The 15329-nt window shown below is 41.3% G+C and overlaps 1 protein-coding gene across 14 annotated transcripts in view; it reads right to left on the bottom strand.

Moving 5' to 3' along the window:
* Positions 1 to 14569, bottom strand: part of BBX (BBX high mobility group box domain containing) — a 274025-nt gene extending 259456 nt beyond the window's left edge. For 3 of the 14 annotated variants that reach the window (XM_007985925.3, XM_007985927.3, XM_007985932.3), the window contains exons 1-2: positions 14422 to 14569; positions 11130 to 11209 (exon numbers count right to left, since the gene is read on the bottom strand). The gene's annotated coding sequence lies outside the window, so the exon portion shown is untranslated. Of the gene's footprint in view, positions 1 to 11129; positions 11210 to 12042; positions 12161 to 12962; positions 13090 to 13886; positions 14023 to 14285 lie in introns of those variants that run through there. The other 11 variants (XM_073009699.1, XM_007985929.3, XM_007985933.3 and 8 more) reach the window with 6 other exon arrangements.
* Positions 14570 to 15329: the final 760 nt, after the last annotated feature.

Genomic DNA, 15329 nt, shown 5'->3' with positions numbered 1-15329 from the left:
AAAACACTTCACTGAAATATAATTTTAATATAAGTTTAAAGCTTTATCCAAAGAATGTCAATGGCCTTTTAAAATATCAGAAGCCAAAAGGATGAACTACTATTTAAATAAAAACGAAATTATTGTTAGAAGTCTGATTTTTAAAAATTCACTGTAATGCTTAGGCCAAATTAGTTTTACAAACTTAATGGGCAAACACAATGCCACAGTAAGAAAGTCATCCCATATTTCAAGGTCTACCTCGTATGCTGGAACTGGCCAGTTTTTCAGATATTTACTCAGCACTATTTCATACAATATCTATTAAAACAATTAGCACAGATTAATTTATATGATAGATATTTACACCAACTAGCCTTTTCCAGCCAGTAGAACATGTTTGCTTTGTGGACAAGGGTTGTTCCATATTCATCTTTATATCTCCAAAGTCTAGGTCAAGCACCAACATTCTGTAGGCACTCAATCGATGAATGCCGAAAAAATTGGTAATAGTTTCTGCTACCCTAGCCTCACCAACACTTGACCTAATTATTTAATTTGGAAAATGTTCTTCGAATATCACCCAAGAAAAGCAGAAAGAAAGGTGTCAAATGACATAAAGTTTAAACTAACTTCAGTTTACCAACCAATGTGAATGGTGTTTTTCTGGGGGGGAACGAAACACAAAAACGGAAGACCAGCACCTTCGGAAAAGCATTATTCAGCTAAAACAATGCAAGAAGAGCACACTCTTAGTAAGATCATCATCCACAAAAGCTACTTTGCTAAAATAGACACCCTATTTCCATGTTTCATGGATCAGGGAAAAAGAAAAGCCAGTTTAAAAAAAAAGACAAACTTTTAATCTTCCATATCTGAATTAGGCTCTGACTTTGCTGAATTTGCAAAGATAAAAGATTTTAATTTCAGATGAATAGGGCTCTTAGTACAAAAAAGCAACATGTTATGCTGTATTTTCAAAATGTTTGGCTACTCGTATACAAAAGTATTATTTATGAAATCTCTTCCACTTAGCACAGCAGAAATAAGTTCCTTAGGTGAAATTAAAAGCACCCTTAAATCACTTCCTAAACTGATGAATTAGAACTGCTGACTGGCCCTACATCTGATTCATGTTTGATCAGGCACTCTGAAGTGAAGGCCATGAATCTGCTTATTAATTTTTCCACTAATACGGAATTGTCTTTCAAAGCAAATGGCAGAAGTAACCATTTTATAACACTATGCATGTTATACTGTTAATTCCTTTAGTAAAATATATTCACTGATTAAGTATTTAAAAACACAGAGCACAGGCTGGGCATGGTGGCTCACGCCTGTAATCCCAGCACTTTGGGAGGCTGAGGCAAGTTGATCACTTGAGGCCAGGAGTTGAAGACCTGCCTGGCCAAAAGGGCAAAATCTTGTCTCTACTAAAAATATTAATACAAAAATTAGGCAGACGTGGTGACCCGCACCTGTAATCCCAGCTACTTTGGATGCTGAGGCACAAGAATTGCTTGAACCAAGAAGGCAGAGGTTGCAGTGAGCAGAGACTGTGCCACTGCACTCCAGCCTGGGTGACAGAGTAAGACTCTGTCTCAAAAAAAAAAAAAAAAGGACCAGAGCACAAACGATATATTCAGCTAGGAAGACTCAACTTCTCATGAAAGAACAAATGATTTCTACTGATATACCAGAGGAATTAATAAATATTAAAAATAACAGCTGCCACAGACATTTCTATACTAGATATACCAACTAGAAACAAAACTGACTAAACATCAAATATATACTAAGTTTATAAACAAAGGTTTAGTCTTTGACAATGATCTTACAGATGAAAATTTACAAGGCCCAGGTCAGAGAATTTTTCATGTAACTTTCCTTATAAGTGATAAAGTACAGAGTTTCAACCTTATTACTTGAAAATGAAGACTTCTCTTCTAGGAGAAAAAAAAATTGGGGAGAATTCTTAACTAAAATGTCCCAAACCTTTCATTTTTAACTTCTTGGAATGTAGCCCTAATGGCAGGTAAATACAGAAAAAGCCTCAGGAGACTGTGGCACTGCAGACAGGCAGTCTAAGCCTGGCGTGATCACTTACTAGCCGTGCGACCTCAGACAAGTTATTCAACCTGAGTTTTAGTTTCCTTGTCATCAAAATTGAGTATTTATCATCAGAAAGTTGTAGTGAAAAATAAAGTAATAAAAACAAAACTGAGCCTCATAAGGCAGGCCTTAGTCCAGATTATCTTTCTCCCTTCCTCCCAGTGTAAAATACTCTTTGGGAAACTTCTACAAACTGCATTCAACTCTCCTGAAGTTTAAATGAAACTGTGTAGTCGTTCTATCAACCTGAAACTGAAAATGTTTGGATAAGGAGTTTATTTCCATTATTTCATAAAAACAACAGGTGCCTTTATTTCACAGAGCCCTGCTAAAGGTTCCTTATAATCCCTTCCTAACTGACACTTTCATATGTAGAGATGTGTATAAGTCTGAAGCTCATTTATCAATAATTTTTATATAGGTAGTCATAAATACCAAAAGGATTCAAAAACTACAAATCGATCTTTAAACTCAAACAAAGGTGTTTTTAAAAAGGAAAACTCAACTCCCTATTCCCTATTCTAAAATATTTTTATGCAGTATCACAGATGCACATTACCAAATATAATAGACTGGGAGAGAAAAAAAAGAGATGAGAGAGAGGAAGGAGAAGAGAAGGAGGGAGGAAATGGAAGGAAGGGAAACCTGGAAGGGAAGAAAATGATAATTTCAGTAACTCAAAAGATAATCAAAGTCTGACAGCTGGATGTAAAGAATTATTTTCTCATTTTGTTCCATGCTCCACCACATTCCCTCTGCAGTCCATGAGAACTCTACACTTGGGTGAGTTTTGAGAGGTGCACCAAAAGCTGAAAAACAAGTCAGCATTTTTAATATTAAAAGAATCAGCATTGCTAATAAGACTCCCTCTGAATTACTTAATCTGTGGCTTTCCTACACCAAGGAATGTAGTCATGTAAATAAATAATGAAAGTCCTATCAATAAACAATTATTTAGCATTAACAGTTCCAGTCTATATCAAATGAAGACTGAATTAAGTCTTACCATAACAAACCAGATAAAATTATTACTTTGTTGCTAGAGTGCTATATAGACTCTTCCCCGTGACATATTTTTCATTTTTCTAAAGTAGTTTTATAGGAAATTAAAAGGCCAGATCTGAACATTTCATAATTAATTATTGAAAATAAAGGTATCTAGAACCTCTATAAAACAATATAACCTAAAAACATTCTCACCTGAGAACAGACTAAATCACAGAAAACACTTTCTATTTTTATTTTCCTGATAGACGGAAAAAAAAAATGGGCATGTAGCAATATAATAAAGGAAATATAACCTCTAATAACAATAAACCATTAATGAAAGTAGCCTGAATTTCATTCATTACATACGAAACATTTTTCAACATGGTACAGGTTTCAAATGTTATGCAGATTTTAGTGCATATCTGTTTAATAAAACTAAAAACAACAACAAAGGAATCATCACATCAAAATGGAATATAAAAGGTTCAATGAAATGTGAACTAATCAGGTTCTGCATGGGTTTAAGCTTTCCTTACCTAGAAGCCTTTAACTTGGCTCAACTTAGACAGTACAAATGATGTCAATGATTACCAGTTTGCTTACCTGACTATATCCTCATGCCTTACACCTGTACATTTGGAGCCACAGGATTTCAGCAGACAGTTTGATTGAGGTAATATATAATGTTAAAAATCTTTCATCATTTGTTAGCTGGCAAGGAACTTAAACTGTTCAATGATCAGTGATCAAAGTTAGCAAAATAATTTTTCATTGGGTTAAGTGGTTAGTAATATCAGAGAATTTCACTCTACCAACCAAGGAAGTTAACGCAATAGGATCACAATCCCTTATTTAAAACCCTTAGGTCCTGATATGCTTCAGGATTCAGAATTTTGTGGGGTTTAAAACGGCAAAATGGTACCTATAGCACATATTACATAACATTCCTAGCTAGATCTAGGATAATACCGCACAACGAATCAATATTAATATTTCCAGCAAAATATGTGAACATTCTAAGCGGGCTTGAAAACTACTTTAAACAATCCCATGACAATCTGGGTTAGGTTTTGGTACCAAATGAGTTTTGATGTCACACTTTTGAAGGAAAAAAAAAAAACTTTTAGTTTTTCAAGCTTTTTAGATAAAAGATTGTGAATCTATTTCCAATACTACTACATCAAAGAACAAAGGCGTTTTCAAAATATACAGAGCTTATTAATTTACCGGAGATCAAAAATGTATGGCAAATTAAAATTTAGCAAAGTGGGAAGATGTTCCTGGAAAATATAACCTTAAAAATTAGGAAATACCAGAGTCACTTAATTTTAATTTATTCAAACAAATTTAATGACTGTTGAGACTACTTCAACAAATTTTTGTGTCAACGTATATTTGAGTAAGACAGTACAGTTTGAAAACCCTGATACCTGTAGTCTTCTGTACTTTCTTTACATTTCCCTAGTTTTGGTTTTCACATTGTTTGAGATTTCAGGGATTTAATGTATTCCCCATTTATCTTCTCCTTAGTTTGCCCCTATTTTCAAGTGCCTATTTGGTGCAATGCAATTTGCTAAGCACTACCTATGTAACACTTCTCAATCTCCATGCCTTGACACAAGGGTAAGTTTTAATTGTTTATGAGGAGTGCCCCAATTAGAACAATTGAAGTACCACAATTTACAATTTTCCATGTGTATATTAAGTATATTCAAAGTTTTCATTAAGATAACACCACTCTTGCTTGCAATTTGATATGATTTCTTGACTTTTTCTTAAAAGGAGTGGCTTTATCACACTGTGAACTACCTATAAAACCCACAGCATAATTTACCTGTCTGTCAACCAGGGGAAATCACGATGTCTCATATGTGAACATTGGTCACGTGGTTTTGCTTTGGTTTTTTTGAGACAGGACCTGGCGCTTTCACCCAACCTGGAGTGCAGTGGCGTGATCACGGCTCACTGCAGCCTTGACCGTGTGGGCTCAAGTGATCCTCCTGCCTCAGCCTCCGAGTAGCTGGGACTATAGGGACACACCACCACCCCCAGCTAATTTATTTTTCTTTTCAGTAGAGGCAAGGTCTCACTATGTTGCCCAGGTTGGTCTTAAACTCCTAAGCTCAAGCAATCCTCCTTCCTCGGCCTCCCAAAGGGCTGGGATTACACATGTGTCTTGATGGAAGAAAGTTTGAGAACTGATACTCTAAGACATTCTAATATCTATCAGTCACCAGAGAGAATGCCCTCTGCTGACAACTAACTACCTTGAAATATGAAAAGAGCTGTTTTCTAGTCCCATACTCTACCTTTCCAAAGAGGTGGGAAAATCATTCCCCAAACCTGAAGGAGCACCGTACTTAACCGTGGCATGCCTCAGCTGTGCGTGGCTTTTCTCCTTCTGGTTACTCTTACTATTTCCTTCCCTAACAAATTACTTGTCCAGCATCTTATGTCTAGTTAAAAACATACCAATGTTTCATGATAACTAGAGGTGAGAATCATTTTAGAGAAAAAAAAAAAACTAAAAGGCTTTCAGAAATTTCAAACAGTGGAGGACGGGATGAGATGAGATGTAATTATAAAAACAGAGACTATATATTGAGCGCTGTGAATAAGGGTCCTACATTCATTACCGTCTTGTGTAATCCCTGTATTATTGCATGGTAAACATTACCATATCCATTGTGCACCTATGAGAATGAAAGTTTAAGGGATGTGAGGTAACATGCTCAGAGTCCCTCAGCTAATAAGCAATAGAGGCAGCAGGAGTAGAACCTAGAGCTCTTTGGTGGCAAGGCCTCTGTTCCTTGTACTACAACTTCTACTACAGGAGCATCTACAGAGGGTAATGAAGACCTTCTCAGTATTGCAAACACACTGAAATATAGCCAAAGAATGGTGAAGATGGAAGACACCTTATTTTTTTTTTTTTTTTTTTTTTTTGAGACGGAGTCTCGCTCTGTCGCCCAGGCTGGAGTGCAGTGGCCGGATCTCAGCTCACTGCAAGCTCCGCCTCCCGGGTTCACGCCATTCTCCTGCCTGAGCCTCCCGAGGAGCTGGGACTACAGGCGCCCACCACCTCGCCCGGCTAGTTTTTTGTATTTTTTTAGTAGAGATGGGGTTTCACCGTGTTAGCCAGGATGGTCTCGATCTCCTGACCTCGTGATCCGCCCGTCTTGGCCTCCCAAAGTGCTGGGATTACAGGCTTGAGCCACCGCGCCCGGCCGGAAGACACCTTATAAGTCAATGAACTTCAGTCCCACATTCAGAACATGACTCCTATCCAGTCTTGGGCCATCTGTCCTTCATATCAAGGTTTCTCAAAGTCAGTCGGAGGACCTCCTACTTGCTTTAGAATCACTGGCTATATGTGCTAAAATCTAAATTCCGTGGCACCACCCCAGAAACACTGAATGAGAATATCAAAGGATGAGGCCTAGAGACCTCCATTTCTAAGAAAGCAAGCAAGTACTCTAGGCCAGTGTTTTTCAAACTATAAGTCATGAAATCAATTTAGTAGATAATATGTAGTATTTTTGTTTAATAAAATGGCTTGAAACATACTGGATTTAAAAAGATCAGTTGGGAACAGAAAATATCAGAGGGCACTGAACTTTGTCCTGTTTCAAGAAACTTGTTTCAGTTCTTTTATGTGGATTGGGATGTTAAATGTATTTTTTATAATATACCTCAGTCAAAAGTATTTAAGAAATACAGCTGTTTTGAATAATTTTTATCCCCATTCTTATTTCTCCTTTAAAGTAAGTTATTGGCCTTTTAATTATTCCTATTACAAAAGATGCAAACTTGTATCTTCCTTTTAGGAGTTCAGTTATTCCACTCCAGGAGTTTCTGTTTTACTCCCTGAACTTTTCATCAGAGGACCATGTTTAACTATTGCTATATCATTTAATGAATATTTTAAAATATTTTCAATTTTTTAAGATTTCATAAAATCCAATTCATTCTCATTAACTGTTACTTTGTGGGGTTTTTTGGTTTTGTTTTTTGTTTCGTTTTGTTTTGGAGACAGAGTCTTGCTCTGTCACCCAGGCTGGAGTGCTGTAGCGCAATCTCAGCTCATTGCAACCTCCGCCTCCTGGGTTCAAGGGATTCTCCTGCCTCAGCCTCCCAAGTAGCTGGGATTACAGGTGCCCACCACTACACCTGGCTAATTTTTATATTTTTAGTAAAGACAAGGTTTCACCATGTTGGCCAGGCTGGTCTCAAACTTCTGACCTCAGGTGATCCACTGGCCTCCGCCTCCCAAAGTGCTAGGATTACAGGTGTGAGTCACCACACCTAGCTGTTACTTTGTATTTTATACAAACCTTCTCATTATCTGAAGTTATTTCACTATCTAGATTCTCAAACTGACTTACATATTTTAACTTATTAAGTTTACATTTTGGTACATTTGGTAATATCAGTGCTTCATGGTCTACGTTTAATCTTTTAAGTCTTTCATTCTCTCATCTTCTATTTATATACACTTTTAGATAAAATTCTTTACTGGCTTGCTTCTTTTGCATTCTCTCACATAACTGGCACTTATTTCAGTTCTTACCTGTTTCCTTGAAAGGAAAAAAAAAATGAAAACAATCCCCATTAATACATGAGGATTTTTCTGGGTATATCTGTACAGTTTTAAAATGATGTACTGGCATTTCAAGGAAATGTAATTGCCTTCTAAAGGATAATATCACATGTGAACTTTGAGCAAAGTTGTATTCAAAAAGTGCTTTCCACAGGTATGACTTAAAATACAGAAATATCAACAATTAGACACAGTATGTGATGACTGCCCTTGAGGTAGTACAACACCCAGTGACTGAATGACAGTCACAGAATCTTCAAGCTGGAAGAGCCTCCATTCAGTCTCAGTCTTTCTCTTTACCTATTCCCTTCATAGCAGTGTTGTTCAGTGTACTGAGGACTGCTTGCATCTGATTTCCCTGGGACACATGATAAAAACAAAGCAGTAAGATTACAATGTCTTTAGTAAAGTTGAGTTTGTTTTCATTTCATAGTGACAACAAGGAATCTGACAAAAAATACAGGAGAGATACCACTCAGGCCCATTTCAAAAGGTACCCTCAGTGGTGAAATGTTAAATAATGAGATGGACTTCAAGGTACAAGTTCAAGAAAAGCATCTTCCTCTTAAGTTAAGCACCTGCTTAAGGTTAAATCTTAAAGCACAGGTATGCCACGTTGGTGGCAACGTAATATGTTAAAATTAATGCCTATATTTAGTGATTTGGAGTATCTGATGTAACAATTGTAAACATTTTAAATACTTTTGTAAGACACTAATAATGATTTCAGGGACTTCCTGTAGTACAGCAAAAAGGCCCATCTGTAATGGAACTGTTCTCAAAGTTTTTTTTTTAGTAGTATAGAGATATGAAGCCTTTATTATTTCTATTAAAGATTTCTAATATAAAAGTAATTGAAATTCATGACAAGATCTACTTAAAAATATAGCCCTTGCTTTTACCCACGTTCTTTATGAAATGTAGGAAAACATATACTGTCTAATGACTAATAATTAGAAATTGCCTGTAATTTTACTGAAAAGTATGACTTTATAAATATTTTAGCTACTGAGTTATATTTTCATGAGTTGCACATCTTCAAACCTATTCTTTATTTTTACAACATACAGAAAACTTATCAACTACATAGTTACTTACAGCAGAGGCCAATCATAATCATATGTGCATCCTCATTTTCATTCAAAGATATGTTCTAAATTCAATGTCTACATGAATCTGTTTCAATGGATTAAGTATAAAAATCAGATCTATAAGGTTAAAGGTCAAAGGTGCTATATATACAATTTTCAAAATCTGTTAAAAGCACAGTTATCTTAAAAACTCATATACCTTGAGCTTTAAAAAAAAAATGGACACAAAGATCAAGATACTTTTTTTAATGTTTCAAAAATTGCAAATTTTAAAAAATAACTAAGTCTCCAGAGAAAGATTTTTCCTAAAACTGCCTCAGTACCTCCAAAGAGGTAACACTAAGAAACAATATAGATGAGCCACCTTTTCAATAGCTAGCATTAAATGTGAAATGCAAATTAAGGCTTCAGTTTCAGAATCTAACAGAGACATGCAGAATAATAAAATGGGAAGTTTGGAAACACTTGGAAATGGAGAAGCAAAAACTTCTTTAAATTCTTATTTTGATAAGTAAGCCTCAAATCTAATAAATACATTTTAGATGCCAATAACTGGCAATTCATTGTCAGAATGACTTTTTTTAGATCACTATTACAAGATTTACACTATCAGAACTACTTCACTGACTTCAAAGTCCAAGACTGTTCTTGAAAATATTGTTTTAATGAAGCAGTCACTTGATATCTCAAAGAAATACAAGCACTTATCAGACATTTATTCTCAACATTACTAACCTCTCATATTAATTTTTGAATTGGTCAAATACATTTCCATGGGGGAAAGAAGTAATATTAAAAGTTTGCAATGAACTTTTATGAATGAAAATGTTGCAATGAACAAAATAATATGTCTAACAGCATAAATGTAGTGTTCTTTAGTAATCAAGAATACATTTTGAATACTCTTGCCAAAAATGAAACTTTTCAAACAAGCTTTAAAAAAAACTCAAAGACAATGAAATCCATGTATTTCAGTGTGCACTAAATTTATCTTACAGAACCTTCTCATTTTGACCATTCTGATTGGCCTGCTATGTATGTGATGTATTCTGAGCTAACTGAACAAACCACCTAATTATAAGCAGTAATGCAATATTTATATACCATAAAAAAATGTTCGATTTAAAACATATACAGATTATCTAAAGTCCTCTAGATTGTCTAAATGTTCGATGCAAAACTTACACAGATTATCTAAAGTCCTCAATAATACAAAAGTGTATTTTGTTACCAGATGGATACTTCCAGAAAGGTCTAGTCCTCTAACTGAATACTAAGACAACAATTTTATACCCTTAATACTAAGACAAGAATTTTGTTAATGTACACAACATCTCAGCAATCCAGGAAACGCCATAGACGAGGTCTCCAAATTTCCTTTCAAGGAAAAGTAAGTTCATTTTCATTCACAAAATACAATCTCTAAATTCACTACGGTAATATAACAAAGCACTACAGCTGATTTACACAATTTAGTACTAGTTTCCAAACATCAACAACTCAGAGTACCTGGGGTGTTCCTTTACAACGGAGGGGCAAACTTACAAGGTGGTTTTCTGCAGATTAGGCTCACTGTGCTGCTTTCAAACGCTCTATAAACCCTCAGTTCTTATCCACACTGTTACCTCTCACAAATTTTCCACACACTTACTGTCCCACACATATTTTGCAGATTTTTCCACTTGGGAGTCATATATCTGAAAAAAGCACTTAACGACAGATCTCAAAGTCATTGTTTATTAGATTTACAGGCTACCAAATTGTTCCTAATTTCTCCAAACATGTAAGTTTTGAAAGAAATTATGATCAATTTTGAATCAAACTAGTGCCCAAAACGCTAGATTTACTACACTGCCAACCCCACCTTTCCCCACCCCAAAAGTAACTGTTACAAACACCACAGGTTACTCAAGAAAGAGAACTTGAGAGAGAGTAAGCAATGTCAGTCACTATAATTAGAGAGGCCTTCTGCACAATGCTTCCTTGGGTTTTTAGTAATTCTCTCCACTCATACGCTGCAATCTTCCTATAGTATTGTCTAGCATTAAATTTACTAGACCTTCAATGCTATGTAAAATTTCATTATAAATTAAAATGCCTATTTGAAAATAAGTTTTGAAACGACAATTACTTGTAGATAAACACAAAATGAACATTTACTATCTTAATAATAACTCATAGCTGAATTCTAAACACTAAGAATCATAAACTGACTTATGCTGTGGGAAACTCAAGTGAGACAAGGTTTGTGGGGTGCTGTAACCCCAATAAAGCATCTTCCTATGTGAACGATAAAGACCCTTATGTCATTACTAATTGTCATCCAGCTTCCCTGTATGAAGAGTTTGCATACTTACCCAGGAAGGCGAATGGAAAGTACAGAGGGAGGAAGATGAACTGCTGAACTGCAGCAAAGCCTTTGTCATATGATAGTGACCTATAAAGTATCAAATAAAGGTACATCATCAGTATGGTAGGGCTTTACAATAGTACAGTCCCAAGTCCTGTAACATCTACGAAGAAAGGGTACCAAAACCCAGGAGTCCAGCTCCCACTAACCCCTCCCCTTTCTCCACCACCCCCCCACACTGGAGAACTGCGGGAACAGAAGGCAAAGAAGCTCCCCGTATTCAAAGGGCAGAGGCTGGGGGACAGCCCAACTGGCATTCTAGGGTATCTCCAGCACCCTCGCTTCCTACTCCCCATATGTACAAAGCAGAAAGTTGATCCATTCTGCAAACGCAAAACCCACACCGCGATCATTCATCAACTTGCACAAGTGATCACCACCCCCAGGACAAATACACCAGTAACCAAATCATAGGGACTGATAGGCAGCCCAAGCCTCGCCTTGCCCAGGAGCCGGCGGGAGGTGCCACCGCGGCGGCAGCGGGTCCAGGTATAGCCCTCAGCCTTTCAGACCTGGGCGGCCACAGCCGTCTCCCAAACACCCAGTCCGGGTCACAATCCCCAGATTGGAGATAGGAACCAACCGGGGAAAACACATTCGCCAAAGCCCATAGCGGCAAGTGCAGGGCCACCAGGTCTGCGAGGTCGGGGTGGGGGGAGCTAGGAAACAAGGAGGGAGGAAGAGAGCGAGGGATCCCACCCCGGCTTTGTTGCTGGTCACCATCAAGTTTGCATCTTAGTACAAAATGTCGATCTTAAAGGCTGACAAGACAGAGGCAGAGGCAGAGGGAGAAAGAGAAAGGGAATAGAGTCCATCTTGCTTTGGGAAAGAGGGGGGAGGAAAAAATGAAGTGCAAATACCACACTCCGGGCGTAAAAGTCTGCTAAACACCTTTCCATAACGGAGGAGCAACGAGTGGGGTGTCCCCGTGCCCGTGCCTGCTCGAACTGGCGACGGTCTGGGCAGAAAACGCCTCCCTCTCCTCCTCTTCCTCCTTCTTCCCCTCCTCCTTCTCCTTCTCCTCCTCCTCCTCCCGCGGGCCCCGGCGAAGATCCCGCCGCCACTGCCTCTGCCTCCGCTGCCCCCCAGGGAGGCACCGCCGGCGCCTGGCCCGGCGCTGCCATTCCGGGCTTGGACCGCGCGGCGCAGAGCGCGTGGGGCCGGACGCGGGGTGGCCGCGCGGGGACGTCCGCGCCGGGGACCCCCCGCGCCCCTCGGCCGCCGGCTGCCTACAAAAGTCGCGCGAGCAGAGGTGGCGGCGGCGCGCAGGGGCGGGGGGCCGCGTGGGGGCCCCCACGCCGCGAGTGGGCAACCCCAGGAGATGGCGAAGAACGCCCCTCCCCGCGCGGGTAAAGTACCCCAGTCCCAGTCAGCCACCCCGGGAACAGCAACCCGGCGTCCGCGGCCGGGAGAAGAGAACTGGACGTGTCATTAGCAGGACAGGCAATGGTTTCAAAGCCCCAGGCCAATGACCATTAGCAGAGGCAGAGCTCGCTCCGTCCCCATCCCCCACAACCTCCACCCACCTTCCCCTTCGTCCCACCCCCCCCACCTCCACCCCACCTCGCGAAACTTTTCAACAAGATCCACCTGGACTAATTTGTCCACAGACAGTTAAAATATTGACTAGACCCTACACACCGGGAAGGAAGGGGAATGCACGCTTTATTTTCCTTCCTACAGAAAGGAAAGCAAAAAATAGCTTCTCTCTGTCTCTCCCTCTCCCCCCCCCCTCTGTCGTACATGTTGTGTCTTAGCTTTTTGCATCGTTTCGTTTTACCTTCCTCATTTAGCAGAAATGATCGCGGCTATTTCACACATAAACGTGTTCCAGATTCTGGGATTCAGGGTCCTTGTAAATTACAGGACTCGGGTTCGGTCTCAGTTACGTTAAGTTTCATACAATACTAAAAAATAAATAAAATATGATAATAAATTTCTGAGGGTGAGTGAGCGAGACGAGGTGGAGGAGGAAAAGAAACCTCGAGTCTGATTTCTGTAATTTACTAGCGACCCGGATCGCAGCAAATAACAGTGTAACATGAGTGTGGCTTAAGAGGGCTGGGGAGCTCTTTCTAGAGGCATCGACCCCATCCCCGGATAAAGGATCTGCAAGTTTTCTGTCATCGCGACCAGGCAAAGCCGTAACTTACCTTCAGAAATAAGACTTTAAACGGCCAAGGCCTTCCTCCTCCCCTCCCTCCACCACCACCCTCAGCCTCGCTCTCTCCACCTTAAACTTATTGACACAACATAATCCCACATTCAAGCAAAATCCTGACACAGCCTCCCTCCTCCTCTTCCCCCTCCTCTCTTCCCTCCCGTTCTCTCTCTCTCTCCCTCTCTCTCTGTCTCCCTCTCTCCCCCCCCTTCCCTCCCTCTTCTCTCTCCCCTTCTCCCTCGCCCTCTTCCCCCTCTCCCCCTATTCTTCCTCCAGGCTACTCTGGCACTAAAACAGCACTTTCTCTACTCGCCGCGCATTTGGGTAGGGGTGGGGGGTGAGAGGGCACTGATCTGCGGGGCCGGAACACCCAAATCCCAACTCTCCAGATGAACGAGCAACTGGGCTGCTGTTCCCGGTCACCAACGCACACGAAACGTTCAATAAATCCACCGAAGGCTGTCTCCCCGTACCTTCCTCCACTGCCCCTGCTCCCCAGGCCCCACCTCCCCGGCAGCCGAGACCAGGCAGGGCTCCACGTACTTTCGCCGAGATGAAGTTTGGGGCTCCCCGGGCGGCCACGAGCCGCCCGCCGGCGTGAGGGCTCTGTTGTTGTTTTCCTGGGGCCGCTCCAGCCCGCGCCCCGGCGCCCGTGCCCCTCTCGGGCGGCGCTGCCTGTGTGCCGAGAGGTGCTGGTTGCAAACGCAGCCTGGCACCGGCTGGCCTAGTACTCCCCAGCCCGGCCCCCAGCCTCCCGCTCGCAGGGCACTGCCTCCGCGCCCCCCGCCCCCCGGCCCCAGCCAGCTCGGCCGCCGCGACCCTCGCCCCCGACCTCTCCCGACCCAAAGTTTTGGCGGAGGGGGAAAGTGCCCAGGGAGCGGGCCGGCTGGCGGCGGCTCCGGACGCGCGGGGTTCCCTCCGTCTTCCTCAAGTCCACCCTACCGGCTGCCGCCGCCGCCGCCGCCGCTGCTCCTGCCGCGGAGTCCTTGGGGCTGCAGCCCGGCGGCTCGCAAGTGAGTAGGAAAACAGAAAGTGAGGGGAGTGCGCCCGGGGAGGGCTGGGGATGGGGGGCGCCTACCTCGCGAGCTCGCCGGGCGTGAGGGCGTGTGTGTAGCTAGCCCTCAGCGGCCAGTCAGGGTTTCTCTATGGGAAAGTGGAGAGGAGCTCGCGGAGCCGCTCTGCCTCCGCTTCACTGTACACTGCTCCACATACAGTACATGCAACCCGGAGAGACTGAAAACACTCATTTTATATAAGGCAGCCTGCCATTGGCCCGCGCCGTGACGGACAGGCCGCTCAGCCAAACAAAAGGCCCGTTACACCCAAACACACGCACACATACACACATTTTACAGAGACACACAAAGATCATCACATTTTCTATTTTCTAATGTTCGGGACCTGTAGACAGTAGGAGAGGACAGGTAGAGAGGCCCAGCAGAGTGGGGTAAAGGGGAAATCCCCTGTCTGCACCAAGTTGCAGGGCTTGAAACTGGTGTCCTTTTGACTTGGGAGGGTTATGGTAATAAACTACAACTCCACTGGATATGGAAGTGAGGGGGGTTTTTCATCGCTGCCTTTTGGTGCCCCATGGAAGAGGCCTGCATTGTGTTACGATTTTACAGCCTGACCCGGCTAACAAGTGACCAAGAAAGGCTTTTATCAGCTTGGATTTCTTCTGTCAATGGGTTAGCTATCACATAGGCCAAAATAGTGCAAGGTAAGTTTATTAGGACTCTAATGCATTGAGGTTGTTAATGCCTCATTCGTAGGTAAATTCAAAAAAATCAATATAACAACACACAAACAAAGATAAACATTTTGCTGAAATAGCCAAACAACTTTTAGCTGGTCAGTAGACTGCCATCACCTGTGTGGACGTGCAAACTGTGCTATTAGGGAAAATTAGTCTTGGAAGATTGGCTGTTGACTCTTAGCCTTCAAAACAGACCTTTGATTCAGTATATACAAGATTTATATTTTGCA

This window comes from Chlorocebus sabaeus, chromosome 22, assembly GCF_047675955.1.
Source record: "Chlorocebus sabaeus isolate Y175 chromosome 22, mChlSab1.0.hap1, whole genome shotgun sequence".
NCBI classification, from domain to species: domain Eukaryota; kingdom Metazoa; phylum Chordata; class Mammalia; order Primates; family Cercopithecidae; genus Chlorocebus; species Chlorocebus sabaeus.
This window is presented reverse-complemented; position numbering and strand designations above follow the sequence as displayed.